We start from the raw sequence: 12,034 nt of genomic DNA, 5'->3' as shown, positions 1-12,034 counted from the left end.
AGCAAGCAAATGCAGGTGGACTCTGGAAGGTAAGAAAGGCAAGGAAACAGATTATCTCCTAGAGCTTCCAGAAGGAATGCAGCTCTGCTGAATATATGACACCTTGATTTTAGCCCAGTGAGACTTCCAACCTACAGAAATACAAGTCACTAAATTTGTGGTGATTTATTACTGGTTTATAACAACAGGAAACCAAAACAGATTTAATCTCTCTGAGATTCTATTTCTTATCTTTAAATTGTACATAATAATTCCTATCTCAATGGACTTTATGATGATTAAGCATAATAATGTTTGTGGTAGAAATGCCTAAACTAAAACTAAGCTAACTTCGGTACCAATGAAGTTACAGTTCAGATTTTAATTTTAATACATAGTAGTCAAAATATTTTACAGTTCATATATTTGAAGAAATATCCTATGAAAGGATTGTACCAAATATAACATTTGCCAAAAATTGTGCACAACTGAGCTTTCTACCACCCTCAAATAATGGATCCTTTAAGATAACTTGGTTTTCTGATAACTGGGAATTAAGCACCAACAGTTGTTTTTAATTGTAAATGTTTTATAAGGAATCACTTTGAATTGTATCATATACATTTCAATTTTCTTAGAGTACACCAAATGTAAATTAAATATTTTTACTGACCTATGGTTGTCATAATTCATACCCAGTATTACACACTCAGCTTTAATACTATTTACTGTCAGAGTCTAGAAGCTCCTACACAAAATAAGCCCAAGATTAAAAAAAAAACAACAACAAAATAAGCCCAAGATTTCTGTGCTTTTAAAATTTTTCATGTCTGCTTTTTCAGTAGGTTTTCTGACCCCTACCTGCCTGTGAGATTATATTTGTCAAATGTTAACTGCTGTAGGGTGTCTACCTTTAACAATAATAACTAACAGTTATGGAGTGCTTACTCTTTGCCAAGCATTACCTAAGCACTTTATAATATTACTTCACGTAGTGTTCACAAGCAATCCATTACATGAGCGCCATTTCACAAGTTGGAGTAACTGAAGGACAGAGGAATGGGAGCGCTTGATCACTACACCACATGGCTACCTCCTTTCCAATTGACTTTTTTGTTTGTTTTTTTAATTTTTGGCTGTGTGCAGGCTTTCTCTAGTTGCGGCGAGCAGGGGCTGCTCTTCATTGCGGTGCGCAGGCTTCTCATTGTGGTGGCTTCTCTTGTTGCAGAGCATGGGCTCTAGGCACGTGGGCTTCAGTAGTTGTGGTGCACGGGCTTATTTGCTCTGTGGCATGTGGGATCCTCGTGGACCCAGGATCGAACCCGTATCCCCTGCACCCAACTGACTTTTTAAAGTTTCTGTGGGTTTAAAAATGAGAAAGTTTCTGTGGGTTTAAAAATGAGAAAATTACATGTCAAATATGCACTAAGTGAGGGGTGAGATCTGAGGACGTTTTCTGTGAATGACATGTACAAATTGTCTGGAATGTACTCTGTAGGACCTCTACTCAGTTGAATGAAATATGAAGTGAGAGAAGAGAGTATGAAGTATGAAGAGAGCTAAGTTCTGAACAGCTGAAGTACTAGACACAGATGGTCATGTGTCTTTTGTGAAACGTGCTTCACTCAGATGACTTCGAAACATAATCGATTAACATTATATTATTAATCAGAAATAGCACACTGCAAAGTCTTTTTAAATTTTAATTTATTCAGAAAGAATGACTAGCCCACTGTACCTGTAGGAAGAATTTTATGTGTATAAAATGTTCTCTCTAGATGGAACAAGCAGGAAGAAAAACTCTGGCTTGACAGTCAGAAGACATTACCATCATGATTTTTCCAGGAAGTAAAGACACACAGTATCACACGTTAGAATTATCTCAAGCTCATAGGATGATGGTAATAATAGCTGGGTACTCCATTCAACTTGCTGCTGCCTGATAAATGGCCCAACACGTTTTTAATGCTCACTAGAGAAGTCTGTGCACACATTTTTCTGTTAATTCAATAAGGCCAGATTTCTTTCAAATGTTTGCAGATAGAGTGAATAACCAGTCTAATTCCAGAGAGAGATTTGGGCAGGTCAGTGTGACTCAACACGGTTCACATATCACCGTTACAAAGAGTAGCTATCTACATAACTGACATTTTTCCTGTGCTCATATAAATACATATATGCACATGTATATACAGATTTGCATACTTTTGAATACACACAAATATCTTCACACAGATATAGATATACATACGTATTTGTCCTCATTTTTTGTACAGAATTTTGCTTCTTGCCTTGTTCTGGGAATTGACTTCATTTTCCAGATTTTGCCACTATTAACAATGCTGAAGTACCCGTCTTTGAGAATATACTATATTCTTACATTTTTCTTTTTCTGTTGCTACAGAGGATAGAGTAACAGAATTAAGACTGCTTGATCAAAGAGCTATGTGTATTTCTAATATTTTTTTTTGTGTGTGTGTGTTTTTTTTTTTTTTTTGGCGTGTTGTGTGTCTTGTGGGATCTTATTTCCCTGACCAGGGATGGAACCTGGGTCCACGGCAGCAAAAGCACCAGGGTCTTAACCAGTGGACCACCAGGGAATTCCCCTCATTTCTTGTATATGCTGCCAAATTGCTTTTTGACTTTTTTCAGCGTTATTGTTGGCAATAGGTATTATGGCCTTATGTTTTCCAGTCTGATAAACATTCAAAAAATCTCATTATTAATTTAATTTGCATTTCCTTAACTAGTAGTGAAGCTAACCAGCTTTTTATGTTTGTTGGCCATTTAAGTTTGCTCTCCTCTGAATTGCCACTTCATATTCTTTGACAATTTACTATTGGTTTTTATCATTTTTTAGAGAATTCTTAAAGTCATGTTGTATACATTTGAGTCCTTTGACTTTCATCTGTTTTGCAAACTTTTTCCCCCAAATCTATTTATTTATCTATTGATTTTGCTAACGTTTCATATTACAAGTGTTGTTTTTTTTTTAATATTGTCAACCATTTCTATATCTTTTAAATAGCTCTAGTCTTGGTTAAGATCTCTCTAACTTCAAGATTATATATATAGTCTCTAAGATTTTTTTCTATGATATACACTGTTTAATTTTTATATTTAAATATTAATCCATCTGGAATGTGGTCTTGGCACTTATATGAAATGGGCACAGTTTTATATATTTTTTTCTTAGGGAAGCCACTTTTGCCACATCATTTGTGCCTGTGCCATCCCACTCAGTGGAAACTCTACCTCTGTTATATTTGAATTCTCGTTTATGCCTGGATCTATTTCTGAATTCTCTACTTCATTCCACTGATCTTTTTGCTTAGTCCTATGGACTACCATTGATTTGATTATAATGCGTTAACAATATGCTCTGGATCTATAAGGAAAGTCTGCCCTTATTCTTCATCTTTTTTACAAGCTTCTTGGTTATTGATAACTTTATTATACTTTTTGAAATTAAGATCATCTTATTCACTTATGAAAAAGTCCTATTGATATTTCTATAGGATTTATGAAGAGCATTTTTATTATATATATTTTTTCACAAAGCTAATTTTGACCTTAGTTTTCTCAATGTTGAAAAACTGAAACCATTTCCTCTAAGATCAGGAACAAGACAAGGTTGTCCACTCTCACCACTATTATTCAACATAGCTGTGGAAGTTTTAGCCACAGCAATCAGAGAAGAAAAAGAAATAAAAGGAATCCAAATCAGAAAAGAAGTAAAGTTGTCACTGTTTGCAGATGACATGATACTATACATAGAGTATCCTAAAGATGCTATCAGAAAACTACTAGAGCTAATCAATGATTTTGGTAAAGTAGAAGGATACAAAATTCATGCAGAGAAATCTCTTGCATTCCTATACACCAATTCTGAAAAATCTGAAAGAGAAATTAAAGAAACACTCCCACTTATCATTTCAACAAAAAGAATAAAATACCTAGGAATAAACCTATCTATGGAGACAAAAGACCTGTAGGCAGAAAACTATAAGACACCGATGAAAGAAATTAAAGATGATACAAACAGATGGAGAGATATACCATGTTCTTGGATTGAAAGAATCAACATTGTGAAAATGACTATACTACCCAAAGCAATCTACAGATTACGTGCAATCCCTATCAAATTACCGATGGCATTTTTTACAGAACTAGAACAAAAAATTTCACAATTTGTATGGAAACACAAAAACCCCGAATAGCCAAAGCAATCTTGAGAATGAAAAACAGAGCTGGAGGAATCAGGCTCCCAGACTCCAGACTATACTAAAAAGCTACAGTAATCAAGACAGTATGGTACTGGCACAAAAACAGAAATATACATCAATGGAACAGGATAGAAAGCCCAGAGATAAACCCATGCACATATGGTCACCTTATTTTTGATAAAGAAGGCAAGAATACACAATGGAGAAAAGACAGGCTCTTCAATAAGGGGTGCTGGGAAAACTGGACAGCTACATGGAAGAAAATGAAATTAGAACACTCCCAAAATGTAAGGCAAGACAGTATAAAACTCTTAGAGGAAAACATAAGCAGAACACTCTATGACATAAATCATAGCAAGATCCTTTTTGACCCACCTTGTAGAGAAATGGATATAAAAACAAAAATAAACAAATGGGACCTAATGAAACTTAAAAGCTTTTGCACAGCAAAACAAGATGAAAAGACAACCCTCAGAATGGGAGAAAATATTTGCAAAGGAAACAACAGACAAAGGATTAATTTCCAAAGTTTACAAGCAGCTCATGTAGCTCAATATCAAAAAACAAAAAACCCAATCCAAAAATGGGCAGAAATCCTAAATACACATTTCTCCCAAGAAGATATATAGATTGCCAACAAACACATGAAAGGATGCTCAACATCACTAATCTTTAGAGAAATGCAAATCAAAACTATATGAGGTATCACCTCACACCAGTCAGACTGGCCATCATCAAAAAATCTACAAACAATAAATGCTGGACAGTGTGTGGAGAAAAGCGAATCCTCTTGCACTGTTTGTGGGAACATAAATTGATACAGCCACTATGGAGAACAGTATGGAGGTTCCTTAAAAACCTAAAAATAGAACCACCATATGACCCAGCATTGCCACTGCTGGGCATATACCCTGAGAAAACCATAATTTGAAAAGAGTCGTGTACCACAATGTTCATTGCAGCTCTATTTACAGTAGCCAGGACATGGAAGCAACCTAAGTGTCCATCGGCAGATGGATGGATAAAGAAGATGTGGCACATATATACAATGGAATATTCTTCAGCCATAAAAAGAAATGAAATTGAGTTATTTGTAGTGAGGTGGATGGACCTAGAGTCTGTCATACAGAGTGAGGTAGGTCAGAAAGAGAAAAACAAATACCATATGCTAACACATATATATGGAATCTAAAAAAAAAAAAAAAAATGGTTCTGATGAACCTAGGGGCAGGACAGGAAAAAAGACGCAGACGTAGAGAATGGACCTGAGGACACGGGGAGGGGAAAGGGTAAACTGGGACGAAGTGAGAGAGTAACATTGACATATATACACTATCAAATGTAAAACAGATAGCTAGTGTGAACCAGCTGCATAGCACAAGGAGATCAGATCGATGCTTTGTGACCACCTAGCAGCTTGGGATAGGGAGTATGGGAGGGAGATGCCGAGGGAGGAGACATGGGGATATATGTATATGTATAGCTGATTCACTTTGTTATAAAGCAGAAACTAACACACCATTGTAAAGCAATTATATTCCAATAAAGATATTTTTTTTAAAAAGCATCGGGAGTAGGAATGAAATTTAAATGTTCTTAATTAAAATGCTCCCTTTGAGAATTTTCCAGTTTAACTTAAGCGTAGTTTCTCTAAAATGTGTTTGTACACTATACATCCCTCTTTGGTTATAATCAGAATAATTATTTTATCACATTTCTGTCTTTGAATGATCAGACTCAGCAAACATTCCTTGATTACCTATATGCCCAAGGGAGTTTCTGATATATTTTTTAATGATTTTAATTATAATATACTGTTAAAGAATGTTAGTTAAAAGTGTATCAGTCCATGCAAACTATTGCATTTAGAATAGATGAATAACAATGTCCTACTGTGTAGCACAGGGAACTATATCCAACCTCCTAGGATAAACCATAATGGAAAAGAATATAAAAAAATGTATATATTTGTATATCTGAGTCACTTTGCCATACAGCAGAAATTAATGCAATGTTGTAAATCAACTATACTTCAATTTAAAAAAAAGTAAATCAGTCCAGCTCACGAGTTATTTCTAGTTCACTTTTTTAATCAGAGTTAAGTTAGGGAAAATTAGTATGTGGATCTGAAGTTTAAAAATAGGCTAATAAAAGGAATAAAATTCTGTGATATTTCATACCTGAGATTTGATTCACATTGAATGCAATGTTCTATGTATTATTATATTAGAGCTCCAACTTGAGTGATTTAGAATGATTTGTTTATAAAATTTACCACTTCAATATTGGGATAGAAAACTAAGCAGAAACCCCATCCCCTCACTTCCTACCTCTTTAGTATGGTGTATGTGAGTGTATGTCGTTATATTGGGTGTGTATTTATTCATTCATGCACTACTTCTGCAAAATTTGCACCAATTACCAGAAACGGTGCTAGGAAAAGCAGCATGGGAAAAACAGGCGAAAACAAATTTGAAATGCATTATCACTGCACACTTCAAATCACAGAGCTTCAGTGAATATAGTGAGCTAGTGGCACATACCTTTTCAGTCAAGGACAATTTCATAATAATTGTAAAGTCATGTGCCTCTGTTAATTCCTTTGACTAAACGGCAAATCAAAAGCCCAGGTTTATACATACTTGCCAAATACTTCTGCATCTTCAAATCACCATGAGCTTATTTAGAGGACCAAGTTGTGGGTATAAAGAAGAAAACAGAGAGGAAGGAGAAGAGGAAGAGAAAGATGAGAAGAAGAAGAAAGATTATAATTTCTGTTTGTGGCAATATGGTAGACTAAGTAACATGAAAATCCTCAAACAATAAAACATCTAGAAGTCCTGGAAAAATAATGTTTAAACCATTACTGTTAACCATCCCATTTAAGGAATGGCTGACCAATAAGAATATAAGGGGAATCCTCAGAAACTGAGATCAAGGAATAAAGTGAGCTCCAGAGAGATGAATACAAACTGATTCTGGGACTATCCTGGAGAAGGGCTGATCTTAGAAAGAAAGGGCTTAGAGAGGGTATGAAGCCTCAGTCCAAGCAAGCAGGGAATTGGAACAAAACTCCCTCAAAAGCTAGGACCTTCCAAGAACTACAGACTCAATGAAAACTGTAATGAATAAGCAAACAAGCAAATAAGAAGTCTCCTTGCACAGAGCAATGAGAAGGAAGGTAGTCTCCTTCACCCTAGGCTCCAGGGTCTTGGAAAAGGCTCTGTTAAGAATTCACAAGCATAGGCCAGTCAAATTCAGGTTTAGATAAAGAAATTGACAAATTTACGGAGCAAGTTAAACAAGCAGTGACTGATAAAACAACAATAATGAACTCTAATTTGAGGATTAAGAACAAAGTTGAGATAAAATGTTGGAAGACAATAACATATGATAAAGGAGAAAGACAGAGTTCAGGATTTCTGAAAGCTTTAATTTTTTTTTTAGAAGAGGTAGTGATACTAACTTTGGATTTTAATCATTTAGGTTAAATTCTAAGTGTATAACTTTAAAGTGGAAAAGGAAATAAAGAAAAAATTCCAATAAAAGGCAGAAAATGAAGAGAAAAATGCATAGAAAAAGCAAGTTAAATAGGAAACTCCTAAAAGATGGTAGAAATAAATCCATACATAATCACAATGAATAATATACACAAACTGATTAAAAGACATTATTGGTAAGATTAAATTTACTAAGGTATATGTAACATAAAATATATATAAAGTGTTTAAATATAAAGCTATAGACATTAAAAAGTTATAAACAAAGAAATGGAAAAGAAAATGTATTAGGCATCAGTAAGTATCAAAGAATACAGACCACATTCTCTAGACAAATTTAATTAAGATATAAATATGTAATAAAATATAACAAATAAAAAATACTTTTTGGAATTTTTTAATGTAATTCTAGATAATAGAAGGGTCAAGAATAAATCATAACGAATTAGAAAAATTATGAGTGAACAGTAATGAAAACATTGTTTCCAATATACTACTACAATGGTACCTAGTGAAGCATTTATAGATTTAACATTTATTTTAGAAAAGATGAAAAGCTTGAAAGGTGTTATTTTTCAAGAGTTAGAAAAAATAATACGATGAGTCAAAGAAAGTAGGAGGAAAGGGATAAAAAGATAAAACATAAAAACATTTCTGTTTCTGGTTATATGGCAGGCCCAACACTCTGGTTGCAAATAACTAAGACAGAGACAGAGAGGTCACAGATAGAGAGATAATTTTCTTTCTTAAGATCATCAAATTCTAACAATGAATCACCAGGCTAAGACCTGCAGAGGAAAGTAAGCCTAACTCACTTTTGCCCTGAGGGCTTTTGCTCACGCAGGTATAATCAAGGCACATGTTGGTGGCTTCATGGGGTAGGAGACATAACACAAAACCCAGGGCCTGCCTAGTAATAATAAATATAAATAATATTAAACACATAGCACTTCCTAAATATGAATTGCTATTCTGAGCACATTACATATATTAATTTTTATAATCTTCACCAAAACCCAGTAAGTTTTGTGCTATTAATATTATCTCCACTTTACAGATGAGGAAACTATTGCATAGCCTTAGACAATGCTCAATAAGTATTAATTATTATAAGTGTTAATTATCCAGAATAAACCCCTACCTACAGGTGACATCAAAGAAAGTAGCTTTGGCACTGAGGAAACAAGGTAAAGGGGGAAAATATCCTTGGGAGTCTAAAACCACAAACCAACCCGTGCTAACAAGGACATCTTGTCCCTAGGTCTTAAGAACTCTCACAATAAAATGTCCAAGAAAAATGATTAGCTCCGAGCCACAGATAACAAGGGCAGAGGAAACAAAGCACAGTAAGTGAGGAAAAGCAGAAACAGCAGGCAACAGAAACTTAAGATGTTGGAACCAACAGGTAAAAATTGTAAATTAACTATGCTTACTAATTTTAAGAGAAAACACCAAGTTAGAAAATACTTGCATCAGGTAAGAAACGTACATCTGAAAATTAAAATAATAACATGCTTAGAAAAATAGCATAGAATGGTATTGGTATGAACAATGCATGGGGATGCAAAAGTACAAACCATGGAGAAAATAATGGATACATGTAATTGCATTAAAACTAAGAATTTAAGCTATTCAACAGACACCATAAAGAGGGAATGGACAGTTTTTAGAGACAGTACAAGTAAGCATCTGTGGGACTTGGAGATCAACTGGTTACGGAGAGTGATACAGAGTTATGAACCAAAAATGCTAAGTATTCCAGCGTGGGTGACTGGTAGTACCATAGCTGAGACAGGAAATAAAGTAGGAGAATCCAATTTGTGGCATAAAAGACTGGTTCCACTTTTGACAGGCTGAGTTTGGAGAACTTGTGGGATATCCAGGGGAAGGACTCCCAGGAAAGTTGGAAATATACCTCTGGAGTAAAGGAAAGGAGTCTGATCTAATGATACATATCTCTAAAATGTTCAGTAATCGCTTCAAGGTCCCAGATCAGTAATTCTGGATGTTAGAGGAGAGGAGATTCTCTGGTGTAAAGTAAAAATGTCTGCCTTTCTCGTTCAGGGAAAACGTTCCACATTGTTCACAGGAAAATGTCAGTACTTTGGGGTTTTATTCCTTCGGAAAGTTTTGTCTCTCTTTGTCTGGTTTAGGTTTTAGCAGACTCAACCACCACCTACCCATTCATCTCCCACAGGCAAACACACTGATATCGAATATTTTAATGAAAAATGCTTGCCTGAAGCTACTTTACAACCTTATTAAAATTTGACTGCTGCTTTATCTAAAGTGATGGGAACCAGAAATAGCACTAGAATATAACTGAGCCATTGGCATGTTGTATCTGTGCTGTGCAAACAAAATACAACCAATAATCACCCAACCGGTTTTAAATTTCCCAACCTCCCTGCCAAATATTTTGATAACTTTTCCCCAAAGATCTTGTACCCACAAAATCATTTGTCATCGAAGCACCTTTGTCCAATCTCTCACTTTAGAACAGTAGTTTCGAATTGGAAAATTAAAAAATGAGAGTAAGCGGCCCTCCAGTGGAAGAAAGATATGCTGTATCTGAAACAAGATTTTCTCAAGAAACTATGGTATAAAAAAGCAAGGAAACATGTGTCTCTATTTGGAAATGCAGATGAACTGAGTACATCTTGACCCACCGCGAGTGAGCGGTTCTACGTTACACCGTTCATTCCTCTATTTTTAATCCTTCATCTCCCTCACCAAATGCCATGTACCTAATTGGGTTCTTACAGGACTCTGTGTAATCAGGGAGACCATTCCATGATGGCACTTTGCTTTACTTCAGTTGCTGTAATTGCTAATCAGTATTGTGGGCGTCTAAAACCAGCCCCATTTTATACAGCTACTTGAGAGACTGCTATCTGTGTTAACAGAGGACAAAACCAACAGAATGTTCTGGGCATCTCTCTTGCGTTCTGCTTAGACATTTAACCCAACCCCAGCTGGCTTTTGTAAATATCTGTCCCCAGAATTAGTCATCTGTGAACTCTCAATCTCACTTCACAAAATTAGGTTAACTCATGCTGACATTTTTTTTTCCATTTTTAATCTTCATCTTCATATTACTTTTCCCAGAGGCTTTATAACAATAACTTTACATCTCTTTTCCCTTTTTTTCTTCTATTCATCAGCTCAGGTTTTAAAAAAACAGAAATGAAGTATTTTAGCATAACTGTATACACATGGGTGGGAAAATAAATATTTCTCACGATTGAACTAGAATTCACAGTCCAAATAAACAATGATGTACAAAGTTCATTGAGAGTTATTTGTCTCTGATCATCGGAAAGGTCAACGCTTCAGCAGGGTAACCATCATTGAATATTTGTTGTTACCGAGCAATTTGTGCTGAAGAGGATACAAAGCACTACTTGTGAATATTTATGTGGGGTTTTTCAAGAAATTATCCTGGCACTTGACATTTAAGCTAGTTTTAGGAAATAAAAAAGTAAAATTTGAGTATAAAGAATGATAACAGGGCAATGCGGAAAACTCATTGAAGGAAAATTCATTGAAGAAAAATTGAAATAGTCATCAATAAGGCACTTTTGGGGGTGGGGAACAGTTGAGATGGGGGAGGGAGAGAAAAGGAGAGAAAAGAGGGTGAGGCAAGTGGTAAGACAGTGTGTGAATGAAAAAGATAAAGAAAAGATATTAAAAGGTGGTAGCTTTGTTGTAGAAGAATTGAGTTACCTTATCAAAAGAAACATAAAATGGAAAAGATAAAAGGGCATAAATGATATGAAAACATATTTCTATTCCGACCTAAATCTGCAGTAAAATCTAGTTACCCTAAGTCATTTTCAATAGTCCTGGTATTTGATGACTGAATGCAGAGGTAAGTGCAAAGAGAGGGGGATGTTATGATGATTGACAACTGTTAACAGAATTTGGTTTCTTGTTTAAATTTCATGCAGAATGTCATAGTAAAAAATCCAAAAATGTGAAAGCAAGACCACTAAACAAGTCTTAATCATTAAGACTAGAAATAAAATGAATGAGAATTTTAATAACTGAATTTGCCTCTGATGTATTATCTCGAGAGAAAATAGTGAAAAATTGTTAACAAACACTAACAAATGCATACACAATGCCTGTTCATTAGGCATTCTTTGTTTTAGATCAGCACACAATATTAGCACCAGAGTCTGAATTACTGCAATAGCCTCATATCTAGTCTTCCTGCTCCAGTAGCCACCCGTCCTTAAATTTGTTGTTTGCCTTTTAAATTTAAGAGATCACATCACTCCTCTACTCAAAAGCAACAAGACAGCATAGAAGGCAAGGTCTTACACT

Source organism: Kogia breviceps, chromosome 5, assembly GCF_026419965.1.
Source record: "Kogia breviceps isolate mKogBre1 chromosome 5, mKogBre1 haplotype 1, whole genome shotgun sequence".
NCBI lineage: Eukaryota > Metazoa > Chordata > Mammalia > Artiodactyla > Physeteridae > Kogia > Kogia breviceps.
This window is presented reverse-complemented; position numbering follows the sequence as displayed.